The 15,127-nt window shown below is 33.3% G+C and overlaps 1 long non-coding RNA gene across 1 annotated transcript; it reads right to left on the reverse strand.

The window, feature by feature from the left end:
• Nucleotides 1-222: 222 nt before the first annotated feature.
• Nucleotides 223-15,101, reverse strand: LOC136792423 (uncharacterized). Its single transcript, XR_010836206.1, has 3 exons — nucleotides 14,921-15,101; nucleotides 661-747; nucleotides 223-370 (listed from the first exon to the last, which is right to left on the reverse strand). It is a non-coding gene; the product is annotated as an uncharacterized lncRNA (long non-coding RNA).
• Nucleotides 15,102-15,127: the final 26 nt, after the last annotated feature.

Raw genomic sequence — 15,127 nt, forward strand, 5'->3', positions numbered from 1 at the left:
TTTCAGTGTATTTTTATAATTTAAACTGAAATTAAATATTTTTTCAGTATAGTTTTAAAGTTTGAATTTAAGAATGAGAAAGAATATGATGGAAAAAAATTAAAACAGACAAAGCACCTGCATCTCCCAAACTTGGATATGCTTGATCCCAATCATCTGGTCACAATGTGTTCTCATGTATTAGTTTTCCTGGGCTGCCATAACAAAATACCACAGACTGCGTAGCTTAAATAACAGAAATTTATTTTTTCACAGTTCTGGAGGCTAGAAGTTCCAGATTGAGGTGCCAGTAGATTCTGTTTCTGGTGAGGCCTCTCTTTTTGGCTTGCAGACAGTCACCTCCATGCTGTGTCTTTACACGGCTTCTTCTCTGTGTGCACATCAGAGAGAGAGAGTGAGATCGCTAGTGTCTTTCCCTCTTCCTATAAGGACACCAGTTCTGTTGGATTAAGGCCCCACCCTTATGACTTCAGTTAACTGTAATTATCTGTTTAAAGGCCCTATCTCAAAATACTGTCACATGAGGGGTTAGGATTTCAGCATGTGAATTCTGTATGGAGATTGGGCACAATTCAGTCCATAACATCTTCTGAGCAAATATCATACCCTAAAACCTGATCTGATAAATGTAGTATCAGGAAAGGAGGCAAGTATACTTACATTGAGGAAAGCTTTACTCAAACATTTTAGGGAAAAAGTACAGATGAGGGGGCATTAATTTCCATCTTCAGAACTAACTTCTACAGTCTGAAGTTGAAAACATAGCAGAAAATAACAGATAGTTCTGAAATAATAAAACAAAGTATCTTTTAAACCAATCACAAATTAAAATGCAGAACTAAAGCCCGCCAAATGCCTTTTCTCTGCTAACACCTATTCCTCGGCATTATAAAAGGAAATTTTAGTTGTATATTTTTAGTCATAAAACCTGTCATAATTGACCTGTGATGAACATGCTTTGCAAGTTTATTATATAACTGATAGGGTTTATGTAAACATAAGCAAAACCAAGTGACATTCAAAGAAGGTGACAGGAGAAAGATCAATCTTTATCATTTTGGAAATTCTTTAGTGTAAGCAAAAAGATCTGTAGCACTTGAATATGCATGAGTATTTGAATATGCATGACTGTTATAATGAGCGAAGTTTGCTGACCTCTAATTCTAGGGTCACAAGAAAGTCAAAACCAAGAACATTCTATTAAGAAAAACTTTACTGGTTAAAGAAATAATCTGAAAATTAACTGAAAGTCAGTTTTATACAATATAATCATGTCATTTTCTAGGAATGAACTTATTCTCCAGTTTCAAATAGATATTAAATCTTGCAAGTTCTTATAGTGTTATTTACTACTTATGTAAATAAATGATGTTAAATTTCTATCTTTCTTTTATTGTACACAAGATTTGCTAGATGGACCTTTCAGAATCTATTTGATAAGGTCTAAACTGAACCACCCTACTGGCTCTCTTTCTACATTTTATTCTTTATTGTCTGATTCTGTTTTTCTGCTAGATCTCTTATTATTGGCATCCTAGGGCTTGGTTAAAATTGTTCATTTAACTAGAAAAAAAATCATGTAAGAAAATAAAGCTCACTATACTTTTGACATGAAGAATAAATTGATCTTCTTACACATACTCAGATATAAAGGAGAGAATCTATTTAGTTACCAGGAATTAAATATCTAAATGTAAATAATCCAGATAAATTACAAATGAATTAGCTGGCATTTGGGAAAAGAACATCTGTGCCTTGTTTCAAACTTAGGGTTAAAATACTCAAAAGTTTTATGATTAAGTGTGATATTACATGTAGTTTTTTCAAGATGCCTTTCATCATATTGTTAGGATTTCTTTTTCATTCAGATTACTGAGAGTATGAGGAGTTTTTCCAAATCTTTTTTTATCTGCAACTATTTAGATAGTCATATGATTTATTTATTATTCAGTTAACATGTTGAATGATTCTTGAATGTTAAACTGACTTTTAATTTAATTAGTTGTAAAATGTTATCCTTTTTACATATTGCATGACTCAATTTATTAATATTATGTAAAGTATTTTTCCATCTATGTTTATAGTTTGCGTATCAGTTTGAGTACCAGGTTTCCATGAGTCTCATAAAACAATTTATATAAAAAAAGATTGTATTTATTTCATGAATCTCTTATTGAATTTACTAGTGAGGTCATATGGCTGGAATTTTCTTTGTAATAACTTTTTTCCTAATAATAATTCTCTAACAATAATATTTAAATTACCTAGTAGGTTATTTAAATTTTCTACTCCTTTTTGTGTCAGTTTTGTGTTTCTCCAGAAGTTTTTAAATTTCATCAAAATCAGAAAGTTTATTGCCAAAAAGTTTTCATAATATATTCTTACCTATTTAATGTCTGTATTATTTGTAGTAATTTTCTCTCCTTCCTTTCTAATGTCTATCGATCTGTTTTCTGTTATTTTTTTTCTTGACTACTTTGGCTAGGAGATAATTAATTTTATTAACCTTTTCAGGAACCTACTTATCACCATGTTTTTCTCTATTTCTTGTACATTTCATTGATATCCACCATTATTCTTATTCACTCATTTCTTCTACCTAACTAGGTTTAATGTGCTCCTTGTTATCTACTGTTCTAAGATGGAAGCTAAAATGATTGATTTTATACTTTTGTATGACAGAAGCATTTAAATCTATAAATTTCTCTCTAAGGAGTGCTTCATTTCTGACAGTTATTTTTCCTGTCAAAGCAATTCTTGGATGACAGTTTTATTCTTTCAGCACTTTAAAGATAATGTCCCATTATCTTCTGCCTTCATTGCCTGTGATGAGAAGACAACTGTCATTCTTAACCTTTACCCACTGTATGAAATGTGTTTTTTATTTTTTTATTCCTTTCCTCACTATATGGAATGTGTTTTTAAAATAGTTTATTTTTTATTTTCAGCAGTTCACCTCTGATGTGCTTAAGTGTGTTTCTATTTTTGTTCTTTTCTTTTTTAAAAAATCTAGCTTGGACACATTAATATTTCCATATCTTTGGGTTGATGTCTATTTGTAAAATTCTCAGATATTATCTGTTCAAGTATTTCTTCCTCTCCATTTTTGTTTCTTGATAGTATTATAGACTATTTGGCATTTTTCTATGGATCATAGGTACCCTGCTCCATTTTTGACTATTTTTTCTCTTTGATTAATTTAATGATAATTTCTGTTGATCTATCTTTGTGTTAATAATTATTAGCTATGCAATCAATTTTTAATATATTAAGTTGAACTTGTCACCTCAGATATCACTTTTTAAAAATTTCTAGCATTTTCAGTTGGCTCAATTTTTATAATTTCATCTCTATATTGATATTACTCATTATATAGCACATTTTCCATTCTTTACACTAATCTTTTATCATATTTATCATAGTTATTTTGAAAGTTTTTGATAATTCCTACATTTTATCCATCTCTTAGTCTTCTTTTATTGAACTTTTCTTCTCTTAATCATGAGTCACCTTATCCTACTTCTTCACCTGCCAGACAATGTATGCTAGTAAATAGTACAAGTGAAGATAAACAATATTTACACTCAGAACAGGGATACCTCTTCTTCTCTAAGCCCACTAATCTGAATTGAACAGAATGTATGCTGCATTGAAGTTAGTCCCAGTTTCTTACTTGGTTCAATGTTTTAAAATGGGATTTGTATTAAATGTTTAGCTTGGCTTGATATCTGAATACCAGCAACACATATTCAGGGTATTTTCCTTCTCTCCAGCCTAGCACTTAGCTTTCTGAATCATGGGGATCTGCTTTACCACATGGCTGCCAGTTTTTTGGTGTTCTAATGGAGTTTTTGTAGACTCTAATTTCAATCCTGGCACTAATCTCTCTACCTTAATGCTCTGTCTCCAACATTTGAAAGACCTCTGTTGTATCAACACACTTAGCAAAGATTCAGAGAGCTTCAAAGTGATTTCTTTCAGATCTCCTCTTGCGCACCTAGCCTTCAAGGGCCAGAAGCCAACATCCATTGGCTTGCTCTCAACAAAGTCCAAGAACCTGTGGGATAAATGTTTTTCAACTCTCTGGTCCTGCTTCCATCTTACATGATTCATTGGTTAGTTTCTCAGTACCCCTTTTGACCCTGGCTTTCAGTATCCTCTTCAGAGATGTTCTTTGGGAAAGTGCAGATGGTGGGTACAAACTCTCTATATGACAGGAGCTCCTGGTAGTTTCTATGTGTTACACCAGCTCCCACATGCATGCTAAAGTTTATTTAAAATGTGACTTTTTTCTTACCCATATTTAATGCAAATCCCTCCTCCTCATGCCTCTTTGTCAGGTATGAAAATAGCTTTAGGTTTCTTTTTCCTAAGAATTTCTTCGCATTCTCTATACTTTAATGAATTTAGGTTTATTAGAGTCTTCAGCTTTCTCATGAGGGAATAACATTATATTCTGGTTTGTCTTCGTATTTAAGGTTGGGAATAAAAGTCATGAGACTTCCTATATCCTATTAAGAAGCAAAATCAAGTTTTGTTTTTGTTTTTACTGAAAACATAGTCACAAGTTAGACATCAGTTTTAAAATACAAACTGGTTTCTTTTGACTGTTATATGAATAGACACCTTAAGGTGTTCTTTAAATTTCTTCAATTTTTAAACAACTTTTCTTTAGTCAAATAACTATTGGGGGCTTCCCTGGTGGCGCAGTGGTTGAGAGCCCGCCTGCCGATGCAGGGGACACGGGTTCGTGCCCGGGTCCGGGAGGATCCCACATGCCGCGGAGCGGCTGGGCCCATGAGCCGTGGCCGCTGAGCCTGCGCGTCCGGAGCCTGTGCTCCGCAATGGGAGAGGCCACAGCAGTGAGAGGCCCGCGTACCGCAAAATAAATAAATAAATAAATAAATAACTATTGGACATCCACTTTCCATTGTGTCTCCATATAATTGTTGATATTTACTGTAAAATGAATCACATCAAACATTACACATTAGCTTAAAAAATGAAATCTAGACAGTTAGGAAGACAGAGTTTGGAGTTTTCCCCTAAACACTGAAACAAAACAAAAGAAAAATTACAAATCACACAAGACATTTCTCATAGAAATAAGGCCCATTGTACTCTTGGAAATTTTCAGTGATAACGCCACTAACCAACTTTTCAAATACTGTGACATTATTATACTTTGATTCATATCTCCATTTTTTACAAAGATTTCCAAAAATACTGTGGTTATATATGGACCACATACATCATCTGTTTCTTCAACCACATTTTCTCTAAGTTCTACTCTAGTTATAACAGTGACACTTTAAATTGTTTTTCCTTAAATCTTTTGTTTTTAATTAAAATAGACTTTCTTCCAAAAATACGAAAGTACAGAAAAGGGCAGTGATGAAAGATCTTTCAGAGTACAGATAAGGAATAATTTAATTTGTCCACCATAGTTATTGATTAAAAATAAACAAACACCCTAACAGAGAGAGAGAGAGAGAGAGAGGGATCGAATGTATAATAAAATTATTTTCTAGTGATAAATTGAAACATGTTGCAATGGCTACACAGAAAAAGCAAATTTCATTCAATTACCTGGTGATATATTCCTGTCCATTAAGGATATGACCATGGATAAAATTCAGTATTGGTGTCTGATATTAATAGATTAAGACTGCCTTTACATCCATGTTTTCTATTCTGATATATGAAGACAATTAATGCCATTGTGAAAATCTGTCAATACCAGTTTGAATCTTGGACACTCAGGAATCATGTTTGTTCATGCATATGTGCTTTTAAAATGTGGTAACACTATGTATTCACAATGTTTGCTGATTGCATTTATATTATAGTAAAATTAATTAAATGGATATGGTAAACTTAAAAGGACCAAAAACAGGGCTTCCCTGGTGGCGCAGTGGTTGAGAATCCGCCTGCCAATGCAGGAGACACGGGTTCGTGCCCTGGTCCGGGAAGATCCCACATGCCGCGGAGCAACTAAGCCCGTGAGCCATGGCCGCTGAGCCTGTGCGTCCGGAGCCTGTGCTCCGCAACGGGAGAGGCCACAACAGTGAGAGGCCCGCATACCGAGAAAAAAAAAAAAAAAAAAAAAAAAGGACCAAAAACAGAGTAATTACTTGATATTTTATCATTATGATGAAAAAGTATTTCTATATTTTCCACCTAAAATTTATGAAACTATATTTCATTGGAAAAATAAAAATCAATATCTATGTTAGTATTAAGAGTACAAGTAAATGTATAGTGATAAATCATCATCATACATGTTTTTCCTAGTATGTTCTTTTCCTGAGCAAATCATCTCTTCCTCTTTTTACCTGAAATAATTTAAAAAATACTGATGCTTTCATGTGATAATGTGGGCCCAATACTTCCTAATTTTACCTAGTTCTGAAACCTAACAAACAAAAACCTATTAAGCAGAAAGTCTTGTCCCAGTTTTCTTGTTTAGAAATAGGAATTAATTAAAATCTCAATAGATTCCCCATTTGTTGTTTGTACTTTTGAAACAAGAAAGGGTGAATGCAAGGTAAACTTATAGATGCTCCTCATTCCCTAATCATTTCACATGTTTCTTGACAATCTGCTGCTTAAAACTCAAGGGATTTAATGCTTAATGAGAATGTTTTTCTTGATTAGGAAACAAAAACATATAATCTATGACTTTTGGTATGCTCTAATACATGTTTAAAAGATAGTCTACCGAGAATGGGAAAAATCCATTAAAAATATTTAGAATAATTAGCATCTAAAAATGGTTTTTGTTGTTTTTATTGGTTTGCCATCTTTAAACAACTTATTTCAATATGTAATTATTGTAAAAAAATATTAGTGAGGTATTTTACTTTTTTTTACTTAGAAATTCTGACTAGCCACATTTCAAGTGCTCAATAACCACAAGTGACTAGTAGACGCTATGTTAGAAAATGAACCTCTAGACTCTTAATGCAAAAAACATTTAATGAGCACACTATAAGCCATATGCTGAGCTAACTCCTAATTAAACAATTCAGTTTCCTGAATTTTAGAATTTAGTGACATAGGAAGGTTAACAAATAGTCCATATAAAACAGATATTTCCACAGAGATTAAGTGTAATTTGGAGACATGGGATCATATAGACACTTTCCTTTACAGTGACAAAATAGGTATATATTAGTTTTTGAAAGGTTTCTCAAATTCAGAACAGAAAAGGTTAAAAAGAAGTGTTAAAAATACCTGAAAGTTATTTAAAGTTTTTTGAATCTTCTCAATGACTTTAATATAGTAGTAACTGTAGTAACCTTAAGATCACTTAGGGAGCCTTATAAAAATGCATCTGTCTTAGTTATACTTACAGAAATTCTGATTTAATGGGTGTTTTCTGGGTCTGGGAAATTGTATCCATTTATTAAACATCCCCATTGTGTCTGGTACAAGTAGCCCATACCTCACACTTTGAGAAACTGTTCTAGTGTCTGAGTTTTTCCTTTAGTCAACAGTCTTTTACAGTTTTTTTCTCTGCATTAGCACTTTGAAGAAGCAAAAATTAGGGGAAATTTCTCCAGGTTATCTATCTATCTGTTTGTTCACTTATTTTTACATTTTACACATAAAGGAATTATCAACATTAGCTCTTTTTCAATATTTTCAATGTTTTTCTCCCTGAATGTTTCTTATTCATATTATGCTGTTTATGTTTTATGAGTCACATTACTTGAATTTCTCTAAGTATGTTACTTAGGGGCTTTTGAGAATTATTTTGTTTCTTCCAAGTTCAGTTATTGGGATTATTTATCTTTATCTTTGCAAAATAATTATTTTGCACATATATGATGATCTTGGTGGTCTATTGGACCTACTTTACCAAAATAATCACACATCAACATCAAGTTTGTTTTCACTGACTAACAGTTCTTCCTTTGAGAGGCACAGAATATAGCCTTTTCTTTTAACCTTTCTTCTGCCCTCCGATTTTTTGGCAAATGTTTTAGGGTTTTATGTTGTTGATTCTAATTAATAGCTCATTCTTTTTTTAGATCTCTAAAATCATTTATACTCTTCTCAGTTTTCTAATTTTTACTTGGCACAAAGACATAATTTTCTATGACCAATTTATGGTTTTTCAAGATTTAAGTGGGAATGTGAAAGTAATTTTAAATGGAGCACAATGTGTGTTTAGTTCAATAGGGCCTTTACTGAAGTTATACTTTTAAACCTGCCCAAAAGTTACATTATTTTTGTCTTAGAGATATTTCAAAGCCCTCCAAAGGTAACTGTATTTCAGTTGCTGTTGAGAAATCATAAAGTTATGTCCTTGTAAAGTACATTTTATCCACACTTCTTTCTTCTGTGCCTACAAAGTGAAATTAATACATATGGAAGATTTTAGAATTATATAATTTGTAACTTTTAAAAATAGTCATTTCATATAGGATTTGGGGGAGGGTTTGCTTCAATTGCTACACAGGCAAAATAGCATAGCAATATTTTTCGATGACTGCATTATTAGAAGTATGGAATAAGTGTCATGGTCCTGAAATACTTATGTAATTATATGCAAACAGCACAAAAGTAATAGATACTGAAGCATTAACTTCTTAGAGAACGTATCTGAGCATAACATGTCAGAACTGTTACCCCATACTGGATAATTTAACAAAAAGTAAGCTGGTGCCTAAGGAAAATACTTCTGCTTTCTCTAAGTGTAGCAAAATCTACTATAGTGCAAATTAGTGGTTAGAGAACAAACTATGCTGTTTAGAAGTAACTACGTGAATAAATATATGCCTCTATTATAGTAGTCTTTTTGCATATGACTGCTTCTAGGACAATTTTTGCAATCTGAATATGCATCAAATTAGGGATGGAGCATTGTTACATTTCTAGGCTTCATGAGAGATGGTTATGGAGGCAAAGATGCAGGAAATTTGTAGGGGATTCATATATATTCCATTATGTAGTAAGATGTGTGAACATTACCATATAGTTTTATCACATAATATGACAGAATTTTTATGTTAGAGGGAAAACTAAACTATGGGAATACAGATGACCTGTAAGTGAGGGCCATAATTGAGAGGTTTTCAAAAGTAAAGAATGTTGTTGCAAATAAACTTGATATATATGATATGCTTAATAGAGTGCCTGTCATGTAGAAAAATGGAAACAACTCTTTGGATATTTCACATAAACATTAATAGTTCTGTTTTCAAATACTTTTTAAAAATACTTTAAGAAAATAAGCAAAACTATGTGCTGTCTATAAGAAACTCACTTCAAGCATAATGATTTAGGCAGGTTAAAAGTAAAAGGATGGAAAAATACACAGCATGAAAATATTTATCAAAGAGAAGCAAGACTGACTATACTAATACCAGATAATATTAGCAAAGAAAATTACCAGTGACAGAAAAGGGCATTATATAATGATAAAAGGTTAGTCCACCAGGACAGCGTAGCGATCCTAAATGTATAGGCACCAAATCACAGAGCTGTAAAATATGTGAAGCAAAACTGATAGAACTGGGCTTCCCTGGTGGCGCAGTGGTTGAGAGTCCGCCTGCCGAGGCAGGGGACACGGGTTCGTGCCCCGGTCCGGGAGGATCCCACATGCCGCTGCCGCGGAGCAGCTGGGCCGGTGAACCATGGCCGCTGAGCCTACGCGTCCGGAGCCTGTGCTCCGCAACGGGAGAGGCCACAGCGGTGACAGGCCCGTGTACCGCAAAAAAAAAAAAAAAAAAAAAAAAAAAAAAAAAACTGATAGAACTGAAAGGAGTCATAGACAAATCCATATTTAAGTTGGAGACTTTAATACACCTTTCTCCAGTCAATTTTAAAAACTAGAGACAAAATCAGCAAGGTTATAGAAAACCTCAACCAAGCATCAATCAAGAGGTTCTAATTAACATTCATAGAACAATCCACCCAACAGTAGAATTTGCATTTTACTTAAGCCCTCACAGATATGTATAGGCTATATTTGGGGCTTTAAAAAAAACCTTAACAAACTCTAAAGAATTAGATCCACACAGAGTGTTTTCTTTGACCACAGTGGAATCAAACTATAAATAAATATCAGAAAGATAATAATAAAATCCTCAAACTCTTGGAAACTAAACAACACACTTGTGACTAATCCAAGGGTCAAAGAGGAGGTACCAAGAGAAAATGAGAAGATATATTGAATTAATGAAAATGTAATAGAGTATATCAAAATTTGTGGAACAGAGTTGAAGGAATACTAAGAGAGAAATTTTTTGTTTTTGTTTTTGCGGTACGTGGGCCTCTCACTGTTGTGGCCTCTCCCGTTGCGGAGCACAGGCTCCGGACGTGCAGGCTCAGCGGCCATGGCTCACGGGCCCAGCCACTCCACGGCATGTGGGATCTTCCCGGACCGGGGCACGAGTCCGTGTCCCCTGCATTGGCAGGGAGACTCTCAACCACTGAGCCACCAGGGAATCCCACTAAGATAAATTTTAACATCCAGTGCATAATTGAAATAAGAAAGATTTTTAATCAAACTGCAATCACAAGAAAACAGAAAAAAAGAGAAAAATAAACCCAAGCAAGCAGAAGGAAGGAAATAATAAATATCAAGCAGAAATCAGTGAGACTGAAAATAAAAATAATAGAATTAATGTCACAAAAACTCATTCTTTGAAACGATCAAGGAAATAGACAAATCTCTAGCAAGACTGACAAATATAAAAAGAAGACAACATAAATTACCAGTATTAAGAATGAAACAAGTGATATCACTATAAACCTTATAGACATCAAATGTGTAATCAAAGAATACTAAAAACAACTCTGCATACATAAATTTAACAACTTAGACAAAATGGACATGTCCTCAAAAGATAAGAACTATGACAACTCATGCAATATGAAATATATAATTTGAATAATTAATAATTTCATATTTTCTATTATTGAAGTTGAATTTATAATTTTAAAAGTAAATTTATAATTTCTCAAAGTTAAGGAAATCTCCAGACCAATATAATTTTACTAAAGTGTTCTACGAAATGTTTAAAGAAATATTAATATGAATTCTACACAATCTCATCCAGAAAATAGGAGTAGGAAGTGTTTCTCATTTCATTTTATGAAGCTGGTATTACCCTAATACCAAAACAAGATAGTACAAAAATAAAAACTAAAGACCAATATATCTCATGAATACAGACACAAAAATTATTGACAAAATATTAGCAAATAGATTTCAGCAATATATCAAAGACTTATATGCCACAACAAAATAAGGTTTATTGCAGTGATGAAAGGCTAGTTCAATAATAGGAAAAAAATCAATCAATGTAATTAACAAGCTAAAGAAGAAAATCATATAGTTGTATCAATTGATGTAGAAAAGGTATTTGACAAAATTCAGCATTGATTTATGATAAAAACTCTCAGAAAACTAGAATTATAGGGGATTTTCTCAATTTGATAAAAAGCATCTAAAAAATCTACAGCAAACATTATACTTAATGAAAAACGATTAGCTGCTTTCTCCTAATTTGGGGAATAAGGCAAGCATGTCTGCTTTCACAACTCATAGAACACAGTGTCTGACTTTCTAGCCACTGCAATAATGCATGCAAAGGAAGTAAAATACATTTATATTAGAAAAGAAGAAATAAAACTGTTCCTATTACAGACCACACAATTGCCTATGTAGAAAATCCCAAGGCATCTACAAAAATAAAAATAAAAATTCCTAGTCCTAACAAATGAGTTCATCAAGTTTGTAGAATGCAAGATAAACATACAGAAATAAATTGTATTTCTATGTACCAGTAATGAACACGTGGTCACAAAAATTTTAAATGCAATACCATATGCACTTGCTGAAAATAATGGAACATGTAGGAGTAAATCTAACAAAACGTAAAATATTTGCTTGCTGATATCCACAAAATACTGATGAAAGTAAGTTTCTAAAGATCTAAATAATGGGGAAATATTTCATGATTATAAATTGAAAGACTTAAAGAGTAAAGATGTCAAGTCTCTACAAATTGTTATACAGATTGAATCAACTCCTGTCATACTCTCAGTAAAATATTTGTGTAAATATAGACAAGGTTATTCCAATATTTGTGTAGAAAGGTATAGACCCTAGAATAACTAAAACAATGTTGAAGAGAAAAAGAATAAAGTGGAAGAAAATCAATCTACCTGAATCCAAGATTTATTATACAGCTTCAGTATTCAAGACTGTGCGAATGGCAGAAGGTTAGATACATAGATCACTTGAACAGAGTAGAGAACTTGGTAACGAATCCATACAAATATTCCTGATTTTGACAAAGATGCAAAACCCATTCAATGTTGCCTTTTCCACAAAGGTTGCAGGATCTCCCACTTTACACAAAAATTAACTCAAAATGGATCATAGACTTACATGTAAAACTATAAAACTTTATGAAGAAAACAAAGAAAATCTTTGGGCTTCCACACTAGGCTAGGCTAAGAGTTCTTAAATTTGAGACCAAAAGCACAATCCATTAAAAAATATGTTGATAAATTGGGCTTCGTAAAAACTAAACAAAAATTAAATAAAAATTTTGCTCTATGAAAAATCCTTTTAAGTTACAGAAGATACAGACTGGAAGAAAATATTTGCGAATCACATATCCAACAAAGGACTGGTATCTAGAATATAAAGAAATTTCAAAACTCAATAGGAAGGAAAACAAGCCATCCAGTTTGAAAATGGGAAAAAGTCATTAATATATCATTGAAAGGATACGTTAAAAATAAATAAAAGATGTTCAATATCATTAGCTGTCTGAGTTCCTTCACTAGACTCCTGAAATAATGACAATTTGTGTTAAGGTTCTAAGAATATGTCTTGATGGTCCATATATAGCCTTGCCAGTCTGAGCTAGTGCTTCTGTGGTTATTATCCTGAGGAAATAAGCAACCCTTTTTCTCTTCCTACTTTCTTCTCCAGGTTTGAGATCTAGAGGAAGTTGAGAGCAGTATCAAGTTCTGACATGCAGAATTTAGAGTCAATTGTTTCTTCCTAAATACTGTTTCACATCAGAGCTAAACATATCTAATTCATTTTGCCTGAGTCTAGCTTTCTCCTTTCCAGGACTCTATTTTAAAATATCTAGCCTAAGCACTTATATCAATGTGTCAGCTGATGAGGAACCTGGAGCCTTTTTGCCATGCAGCTATTTTCAGGAACCACATGTGAAAATCTTTCCACAACCCATAACCCACACACGCAAGAATCATCTGTTTGGGCAAAAGTATATCAGTGTCTTAACAGCCAAAAGAAGCCCTTTAACGTGTTCATGTATGTATGTATGCACAGGGGGAGCAAACTGGGAAAAATAAGAAGATAGGAAACCAGAGTAATTATTTAGGTCATGTAAATGATTAAGCAAAACCATACCTGCTTTCCTTTTTAACCCCAAAAGTCAAAACACAGCAGAGATCAGATTAAAAGGAGGGGATGCCCAGCTGGTAATGGATATAAAGCAGGAAGACAGCAAAAACGTGTCCCTTCCTTCCTTCTTCTCATACTGCCACCTATATAGGGACACTTTGCCACGTTTTGGGTCCCTTGAAGAGACAAGGAAAATATCCTGCAAACATAAACTAGAGAGGCAATAACTCTGAAGATAAAGTGAATGTGGCTGAAGATGAGACATCAACGTCTAGCACCATCAATATGTTCATGTGGCTTTCTTTATATCATCACTGCCACCCAAATAAATAGTATTCTATGGACCAGGCAAGGCCAGCACTAAATAGTTGTTTTGTGCAAGAGAAGTATAATCACAACAAAGGGAATAAGCAGAAGATCAGACCTTTTTCAGTTTTTCTTCGATTCAAATAAGTTCTGAAATGTCTGTTACAATTCAAAGAGGGAAGAAGCTTCCAAAGTAATAATTATAAACTAATTAACTGCAATGAATGGCATGTGTTTGTGTGTGTTGTTGTGTGTGAGTGTATGTGTGCAATTAACATGTATAACCAGAGGTTTCTTAAACTTCATAAATTGTGGAAAATTGTATACTTCTCATGAGTAGAGACTTTTTTTCCCCTTTGAATATTTAAAGTAGATGGATGTGGAAACCAAGAGAGATTAAGAAGGCCTTTTGGGAAATGAGTTCACTGATCATTATCATCTTTGCCAGTTAGAATTTATTGAGCAAATGGGCACTTGGTACTTCAGGAGTCCCTTTGGAGACTCCATATTGAGACAGGTTTCTGTATTCTGTAAATTTATGATCATCTGTAAGAGGACAAGATTAACCTGATAATACATTGTATCATGTGAAATTATTCTTGGGTTTGTTTTTCTAAGGGAGATAATATTTTTAAACAAGTTAATCTATATATCTCACTCAGATATTCATAATTAGAACTTTATTTGTTTCAATAAATATGATTTTACAGAGCTGGAAAAAATTTTTCCTTGTAAATTGTTGCTATGAACATTGGGGAGAGCTATGGACCAGTTCTTACTCACGGTGGCATAGATCTACAAGTTATATTATTTTTTTCCAATCTGATTTTGCTGAGAGTAAAAAGCTGTTCCAATCCAAGGGAGGAATAATTTTCCATGTTAAATGTTATTTAACATTAAATTCACTCTAATGTTATCGGAATTTTCCTTTTTGTAGCAGCTCAATTTGATATCTTTTTTTGATAATTGTGGTAAAAGAATTAACCAATAGAAAATAGTGAGTATTGTCCGTGCTAATCTCTGTGCTAAAAGCTAATGTTCACAATTTCTTTTAAAGTCTGACACTTAGACCCAAAATTAGCTCTCATATATGCATCCAAAAAGAAGGCTATTTTGAAGTTTTACAGAAGTAAACAACAGTGTTAAGTGTGTTGGGAGTCACAAAGTTACTCTCTCAGAAAGTCAGATGAAAAAATATAATGTACTTACCTTCAGCAAGAGACCCTACCTTCTTGGAGGGCGAAAAAAATTAAAACAGGCTCAGCTGCTGATCACACAGTCCGTTTACATAATGCTTATTTCTTTGAAATAGTCATTCACCGTTGCTGTTACTGTTGCCTCAACATTTGCTCCTCTCTGAGGTTGTTTGGATGTTCATGGGGAGAGAGACTCACATGATCTCTTGGCAGTATCCTT

Source organism: Kogia breviceps, chromosome 13 (assembly GCF_026419965.1).
Source record: "Kogia breviceps isolate mKogBre1 chromosome 13, mKogBre1 haplotype 1, whole genome shotgun sequence".
Lineage (NCBI taxonomy): Eukaryota > Metazoa > Chordata > Mammalia > Artiodactyla > Physeteridae > Kogia > Kogia breviceps.